Source organism: Tupaia chinensis, unplaced genomic scaffold (assembly GCF_000334495.1).
Source record: "Tupaia chinensis unplaced genomic scaffold, TupChi_1.0 Scaffold000612_1, whole genome shotgun sequence".
NCBI classification, from domain to species: Eukaryota; Metazoa; Chordata; class Mammalia; order Scandentia; family Tupaiidae; genus Tupaia; species Tupaia belangeri.
This window is the reverse complement of record NW_006160131.1, coordinates 3,772,550-3,780,812: the sequence shown is the minus strand read 5'-3', so window position 1 is coordinate 3,780,812 and position 8,263 is coordinate 3,772,550. Positions and strand designations below refer to the sequence as shown.

At 55.0% G+C, this 8,263-nt stretch overlaps 1 long non-coding RNA gene across 1 annotated transcript in view; it reads left to right on the top strand.

The window, feature by feature from the left end:
* Nucleotides 1-6,896: 6,896 nt before the first annotated feature.
* LOC106736032 (uncharacterized) overlaps nt 6,897-8,263 on the top strand; it is a 3,060-nt gene continuing 1,693 nt past the window's right edge. The window contains exons 1-2 of the long non-coding RNA XR_001371160.1: nt 6,897-7,021; nt 7,225-7,396. This is a non-coding gene — a long non-coding RNA (uncharacterized LOC106736032). The remainder of the gene's footprint in view (nt 7,022-7,224; nt 7,397-8,263) is intronic.

The following is an 8,263-nucleotide window of genomic DNA, read 5'->3' as shown; positions in this document are numbered from 1 at the left end:
TTGCAGGGGTTGTGTCCAGCTAGCGAGACTTGGTGGGCATGACAGGGGACATGAACGCCACCAGGTATCTTGAGATGCTTCCTAACACTAAGCCCTTGGGAGTCCTGGCCATGCCTCTCAGCTCAGCTCCATCTGAGGTTCTGCTCAGATCAGAGACCCCAGGCTTGAGGTAATGAGACTTCTGGGTTTGGTAAAGCAGAGGAGTATAGAGGTGCGAAAGGATATTAGTCACCATTTATTCAACCCTCTCAAGTGAAGGAGCTCAGAGAGGAGAGTCAGCAACCCGCTATCACACAGCAAGCCTGCCCTGGGACTGAGACGCAGGCCTTCCCACCCTGTATTGGGCCATCAGGCTGAAGGCAGACTCGTGCTATGATTCAAGTTTGCAAAGAGAAACCAGAAAGAGGACAACCCTCCAATTAATGACCCCCATTTCAGAACAGCCTATCACCAACTGGTCCCCTCATTTCCTCCCAAAGAAAGATCTCATGGTGGGTGCCGGGAGGGGCTGCTTCTTTTCTTTCTCGGCTATCTAAAATATTTCATTGAGGAGGGGTGAAAAAATTGCTGAATCCATCTTTTTAAATGAACACGGATCTGAACCAAAGGAATTCAGAGGAAGAGAACGTTCTCATCCAAGTGGCTGCCAGCACCCCACCCCAGCTGAAGCGCTCGCTTGTTCTCGCCTGCTCTGCCCCAGATTCACGGGCTGCCCTCCGAATCGTTGGCAATTTTCTCCGCACTGTCCTGACAACCTCCGGCCATGAAATTAAAAAGCTAGTTACCGAATCTTGCTCCAAACGGCTTTGTCCTTGCCAGTGATTCGACAGAGAAATCTGGAAGCCGGAGCCTCCTTCGTCTGCAGTGGGCTGAAATGCCGCCGGAATGACAATGGGGTCCGCGGTGGGAGGAGGAGAGAATGTGCAGTGTGCCAGGAATGGATGAATGGGAGAAGGAAGGAAGAAAGAGCAAACTCGCGGCTCGGGATTGAAAAATTCCGGCATCTCAGCAGAAGCCCCATGCCTGTGCTCCAAACCTGACCCCGAAATGCTGAGCAGGCACGTTTCCATGCCAGTGCCCTCTGGCCAGCCGCCTGGGTCCAGAGCACAGGCTAGCGGTCCGGAGGGGCAGAACTGGGGAAGGAAACGCTCCAAACTGGGGCCCCCCTGAGAGGTCAGCCCACCTAGCCGGCCTGCTGCTGACCAGGTCCTCCACCCCCACTGTCGGTGCCGCCCCAACTGCACCCCTGCTACTACCTCCACTCATTCCTCTCTCCCCCAAGGAACTGTAAGCAATCCTCCAAATTTGAGGGATTTTAATTATCCTTAATTGAGAAAAGCTTTCTGGAAGACCACTGTGCTGGGGCTCTCTATGTGTGGAGTTCCTGAGTGGCAGAGGGTGAGGCTCCTTCCCTCAGTCCTGGCTCCCTGTGTGCCAGCCTTGGCCTGGAGACCCAGGCCAAGCAGGGGCCTGCAGATTCTTGTTGGATAAAAGAAAAGGAACGCCTGCATTCAGAGAGCTCTCTTCCGGCCTGGCGTTGCCTGGGTGCAGACTTACAGACTGACACGTGGTGTGCAGGGAGCAGGAGAGGGAGGCGTTTGAGCACTGGGTCCTGAGAAGCAGGCGGAAGGGGCTGGAGTTCTGCGACTACTTGGCCAACAGGCCTTGAGGAGGTTGCTTAACCTCTCTGAGACCATCTCCTTGTCTGTAAAATGGAGTCACTACCGTGACCGCTCAGAGCATGGCTGGTGGATTAAGCAATTAAGTCTTTCATGTCCGGGGAGCGCTCAGTCTCCCTGACCTTGGAGCAGTCTCATTGCTGAGCAGACCTAGTGCTGACTGGATCTTGGCCCCTCGTTATGTATTTATTTAATTTGCCAGAGAGAAACAGAGACAGAGAGAGAGGGGGAAAGCAACCTCCCCAGTGGGATGGGGTCACACTGGAATTCCTTCCTCTATTTCTCTCTCCTGTTGGCATTTGGGGCACGCATGCGTGTGCACTTGGCATGTTTTTCATGGTCCCAGGACTGGGATTTGAACCAAGCAGTTAGCCATGTGGGTCCTGGCTCCTTTCAACACTAGACCATGGCTTTGGCTATTTAACTGAGCTCAGGTATTCATGCGCTCATTCTTTCTTTATCTTATATTTCTCCACCGCCTTCTCTGTGCTGGGGTTGGGTTGTCAGAGGAGGTAAACAGCAGCATGGCCTTAGTACTCGGAGCTTACAAGAAGTTGCAACCAACAAGCAAGCAAAATCGAGACCAAAGTTATTTTGGGTAGATAAATAGGTGGTCACAGGAAGCCTCTCTTGGGAGATGGTCTTTGAGCTGAGATCTAAGCTAGAAGAAAATGCCAGCCACATGCAGACCTGAGAGAAAAGGGTGCCACTGGAGGAAGTGGTGGTATAGGCATGGGGGTGGAAATAAGCCTGGCCCAACTGGAGGCCAGAGCAGGAGCTGGGTGTGGATCTCTCAGTCTTACCAGCATCTCCCCAGAGGCTGGCTCCACCCCTCTGCCCTGCACCTGCCACAACCCCGCATGAAAGGGCAGACCTCTCAGACCTGCTGCAGCTCTCTAGGACTCGGTATTGGTGTGTACGGCTGCCTTCTCAGAAGTACACGTGTCCCCACTCCCGGAGCCATGTTTGTGTGGAGGGGCAGCCTCTCCCACTGCCCTCTCTGGGGGATGGAGTTCGCTGCTCCTGCCACCAGGGCCCTGCTGGAGGCAGAGAGGCTCACTCCAGGTGGACTTGCCGGAGCAGTACCCAGGTGAGGTCCATGGCAGGCCCTCCTTCAGGCCCCCAGGCTGAGATCTCCACCACCCAACCTCCCCTTGTCCAAGCTGTGCCAAACAGGCAGCCACCCTGGAGGTCCAGCCTCCACAGCTGCGTTGGCGTGAGCAGCCAATTCACCAAGCGCTGTTCCCTTTGGGTCAGGTAGTCAAGGGCTTCTGGTGACGTGGATCTGGAGATGCCTCCTATCAAAGGAGTGAAGGAGTTAAGAGGCATTTGGTCCAGCCTCATTCATTCATTCACTCATTCCATGTTTGTCAAGCACATCTGTGACTCAGGCATGACCCCGGCACTCGGCGATGCACTAAACACGGGAACCACGCAGTGAACGAAATCGAAATGATTCCGGTTCTCGCAGACATTAGTATATTTAGGGGAATGAACAGACACGAAGCAAACCCGTGAAGATGTAATTCTGAACCACGACAAGTGAGGGGAAAGGCAGGAACAAGCTGGCAGTGCACTGCGGATCCGGGGTGGCCCAGCCGGACCTAACGGTGCAAGGCCGCCCTCACGGATGCCATTTGGAAGCCACGTGCAAATAGCCAGCATGCCTGTACTGCACGCGAGTGTCCTTCCTAGTGGCACCTGTAGAACGAGACACATCTGACCACTCTGAGTAGACACCTGCAGCCTGGCTAGTGCTGGGATCACGGCCGAGTCCTGATGGTAGTGAAAGCTGCGGCCTGCCTTCGTCCACACCAAGGCAGAGCAGGTGGCAGGCTCGTGCAGTGTTGTCGTGCAGGTGCCGTGATAGGCACTGGGGTCCCAGGGGTGAGCGCCCGGGGGTACTTGGAAAGCTATTTAACTGAGCTCAGGTATTCATGCGCTCATTCTTTCTTTATCTTATATTTCTCCACCGCCTTCTCTGTGCTGGGGTTGGGCTGTCAGAGGAGGTAAACAGCAGCATGGCCTTAGTACTCGGAGCTTACAAGAAGTTGCAACCAACAAGCAAGCAAAATCGAGACCAAAGTTATTTTGGGTAGATAAATAGGTGGTCACAGGAAGCCTCTCTTGGGAGATGGTCTTTGAGCTGAGATCTAAGCTAGAAGAAAATGCCAGCCACATGCAGACCTGAGAGAAAAGGGTGCCACTGGAGGAAGTGGTGGTATAGGCATGGGGGTGGAAATAAGCCTGGCCCAACTGGAGGCCAGAGCAGGAGCTGGGTGTGGATCTCTCAGTCTTACCAGCATCTCCCCAGAGGCTGGCTCCACCCCTCTGCCCTGCACCTGCCACAACCCTGCATGAAAGGGCAGACCTCTCAGACCTGCTGCAGCTCTCTAGGACTCGGTATTGGTGTGTACGGCTGCCTTCTCAGAAGTACACGTGTCCCCACTCCCGGAGCCATGTTTGTGTGGAGGGGCAGCCTCTCCCACTGCCCTCTCTGGGGGATGGAGTTCGCTGCTCCTGCCACCAGGGCCCTGCTGGAGGCAGAGAGGCTCACTCCAGGTGGACTTGCCGGAGCAGTACCCAGGTGAGGTCCATGGCAGGCCCTCCTTCAGGCCCCCAGGCTGAGATCTCCACCACCCAACCTCCCCTTGTCCAAGCTGTGCCAAACAGGCAGCCACCCTGGAGGTCCAGCCTCCACAGCTGCGTTGGCGTGAGCAGCCAATTCACCAAGCGCTGTTCCCTTTGGGTCAGGTAGTCAAGGGCTTCTGGTGACGTGGATCTGGAGATGCCTCCTATCAAAGGAGTGAAGGAGTTAAGAGGCATTTGGTCCAGCCTCATTCATTCATTCACTCATTCCATGTTTGTCAAGCACATCTGTGACTCAGGCATGACCCCGGCACTCGGCGATGCACTAAACACGGGAACCACGCAGTGAACGAAATCGAAATGATTCCGGTTCTCGCAGACATTAGTATATTTAGGGGAATGAACAGACACGAAGCAAACCCGTGAAGATGTAATTCTGAACCACGACAAGTGAGGGGAAAGGCAGGAACAAGCTGGCAGTGCACTGCGGATCCGGGGTGGCCCAGCCGGACCTAACGGTGCAAGGCCGCCCTCACGGATGCCATTTGGAAGCCACGTGCAAATAGCCAGCATGCCTGTACTGCACGCGAGTGTCCTTCCTAGTGGCACCTGTAGAACGAGACACATCTGACCACTCTGAGTAGACACCTGCAGCCTGGCTAGTGCTGGGATCACGGCCGAGTCCTGATGGTAGTGAAAGCTGCGGCCTGCCTTCGTCCACACCAAGGCAGAGCAGGTGGCAGGCTCGTGCAGTGTTGTCGTGCAGGTGCCGTGATAGGCACTGGGGTCCCAGGGGTGAGCGCCCGGGGGTACTTGGAAATAAAGCCCCCCCCCCGGCCCCGCCATGGGACTCCCTCGGTGATGTTCTGCACCGTGCCACGAGACGGATGGCCGGACTGCAGATTCCTGGGTTGTCCTGTTGCGCTTCAAGATTTGAGCTTGTGGGCAGATTTCTGTCGAGATGAACCTGGCGGAGTCTTGAGTGTGGCGCAGATATCAGCAGGTTATTTTCACCCTTGATGAAGTGGTGATTGCTTTGTCTTGGAGAAGCAGGGAGGAGAGAGAGTTCTCGTGGCACAACAGGCTCCTCTTAGCATCGGAAACAGAATTCGGGTCTGAGAAGACTGCTACTTCATCTCTGATCTGACTTTGTACCCATTCCAGTTTTAAGCTGCGTCCCATTCCAGAGCAAAAGCTTCCTCCTCGCCCTTTCCTCCCTCTCCTATCTTCTCCCTCCTCCTCTCTCCTCGCCCTTTCTTCTTCCTGTTCTTCTCCTCTTCCTTTTATTCTTTGGCTTTGGCTGGTACGTGGTAGTGATCAGGGCCTGCTACCATGGGAACACTGGGTAGCCCCAAGGGTCAGTGATTCAGAGGAGAGCTCATGGCTTCTGTTTTTCTCTGTGCAATGGGGACATTTCAATGCCGTGAGTATTTATTCGTGCACATATTTAGTTTGACCAATCTTGGGGCTTCTGTGAGGAATGAAAAGGAGTAAGTGGGTCAATATCCTTCCTCTCAGCAATCGCCTATCTCAGTGGGAACCTCCTATGAACGGGAACTTCCCCTCTCGAGATGCATGATACACTCACGCATGCGACTGGGCATAACCGAGCACAGGCCGGAGTGCTGGCAAACACCAGGCCCTGGGCTGGCAGAGGGCTCCTCCTGCAATGCGGGGCTCCAAGGAAGCCCTGACGCTTGGGGAGATCTGGGGTTGGAGGGCCCAGCACTCCCGATTCTGTTAAAGGGAGAGCGGGTGTGGCCGTTACGCCCAAATCCCTGTTCTCACGCTGAAGGGAGCAGGCTTCTCGGTCCCTGCCCTTCTCTCCCTCACTCAGCTTCCGTCCCCTAAGTACTTTTGGTATCAGACCCTCTCTGTCCCCTCTCCTTGCACTGAAGCCGTCCAGCCCTGTGGACCCTGCTCACACGGGGAAGCTTCCCTTGGCACTCCCAGGAGAACAGACGTCTTAGCACAACACAGAGCAGCCAGCGCAGTGCAAAAGGCCTGGACTTGGAACTCGGTCAGGCCTGAGTCTGGACTCGCGGGTGAGTCAGTCTGCACAGTGAGCGCCCAAGTCCTCTCCTGTAAACTGCTGGCGTGGATCCTGCCTCACAGGGCTGCTTTCAGGATTAAACCAGATAACACGTGGGAATGTGGCCCTCTGTGGTTACAGACGTCCAACCCATCCCCAGCTCCCTTCGGCTAAGTGCAACAGCAAAGAAAACCACCCAGGAGGAGGAAGGGTGGGAGCATTCACACTGTGGAACCCGACCAGGCTGGTCGTGGTGAGTGGTTCCTGCCTCCAGGAGTGGAGTACTGTGGACAAGTGACTCATCTTCTCTGAGCCACAGCTCCTCTGCAAAACAGGTGCCCAGAGCCCACCCTGGAGGGCCGTGCTCAGGGAGACCAGACAGGGCGAGTGAAGTGTTGCCCAGTGGCTGGCATGTAGAAGGTGCTGGTATCGCTGTCATGGCAGTCGTGGCTAAATTAAGGGCACAGATAGCAAACCCCTCAGTGGCATCAGGCGAGTCTTTTGTACCAACCTTAGAAATGATGAAACCAGTTGGGAATGCTGACTCATCGCTCCCGGCCTTCACGGGGGTTCGCCATCACTAACCAGGGCATCTGCAGCAGGAAGCTGTGTGGAAATAGGACTGAGAACCCCAGCAGGACTGGTTTTTGGAGTTGCCCTTTAGAACTCACACACCACAGCCTGTCCTCCTTAGCATCCACATGGAGCCAGAGCTCGTCAGGTAATGAGAACCAAACCCGGGGCAGCTGGCAGTCTGGGGGCGTTGTTCACAGCCTCCAAAGTAGACCCAGCATGCTGACCATGGCCCATCAGTCTGCTTCAGGCAGGTCAGAGCTCGGGGACAGGGGAGCCTGCCTCACTGCTTACTAGAGTGATGGCAGCAGAGGTAAAAGTTTAATGTGCTGATTGTCTTTCTGTTTTCAGATGCCCAGCAGGACCACATGGGCTACCTCCCCCAAAGAGCCCGAGGAAGGTGGCCACGCGACATTGACAAGGGGAGACTTGAGCTGATAGGGTGGCAGCACTGCTGCGCTTGTCATCTGCGCCGTCTGTGTCCTGGGCCTTCCCTAGGACTCGGCCATCAGACCTGGTTCAGGTATGTTCCTGTTTCATCAGTCCGTGGAGGTATTGTAGGTATGCAGGATGAAACAGCGTGGCCCAAAGGAACAAACCCTAGAACATACACCGAAATAGAACCACTTGCGGAAAACCAAAGGAACACGTGTCTGGACCGATTTTCCTGCTTCTTGGCAGGCTGAATGTGTGAGGTGCTAATATGGCCTGCTCTTGCCATGGGAGGGGTGCTGTGAAGCTCATGCTCCCTCTTCCCCCAGTGCTACTAGCAGCCATTGTTATTGTGTTCATATTACAAAGACTTTCACTCCAACCAAGTGCTTGCTGTCGACCAGGCAGCTTCCTAGACACACATCTTAGTCCATTTAATTGTCACCACAACCCTACAAATGAGGGTGCTGGTATCTCTTTTTGTAGAGGGAAAACCGAGGCTCAGAGAGCAAGGGGAAGATCCCAGAGGGAACATTCCTGGATCCCTGTGGTCCTAGCATCCAAGAGCCCACAGCCTGGTCATGACGGCTGTTAGGTTTGGAGAATGGATACATAGCTTGATCACACTGCAGACAGACCACAATACTGGATATCAATGCCAGTAGGTGACCTGGAGGAGAGAAGGTGGGAGAGGTGTAGAAAGCAGAGATAGCTGCCCCTGACGAGGCTGGTAGGATTTCAAGCGTGGGTAAAGATGGAAGGAGAAGGGAACCAGCAGTTAGCGTAATGGCTATGTCGCTGGATTCCCACGTGGTCGACCGCGGTTCGCGTCCCGGACCCGGTGGCTTAAAACTCACACCGGGCACGTGTGCGTGCGTGCCCAAGATCCCGAGAGGAGAATGGAGGAGAAGGGATTGCGGTGTGACCGTCCCCCCTGGGGGGTGATTTCTCGCTTTCT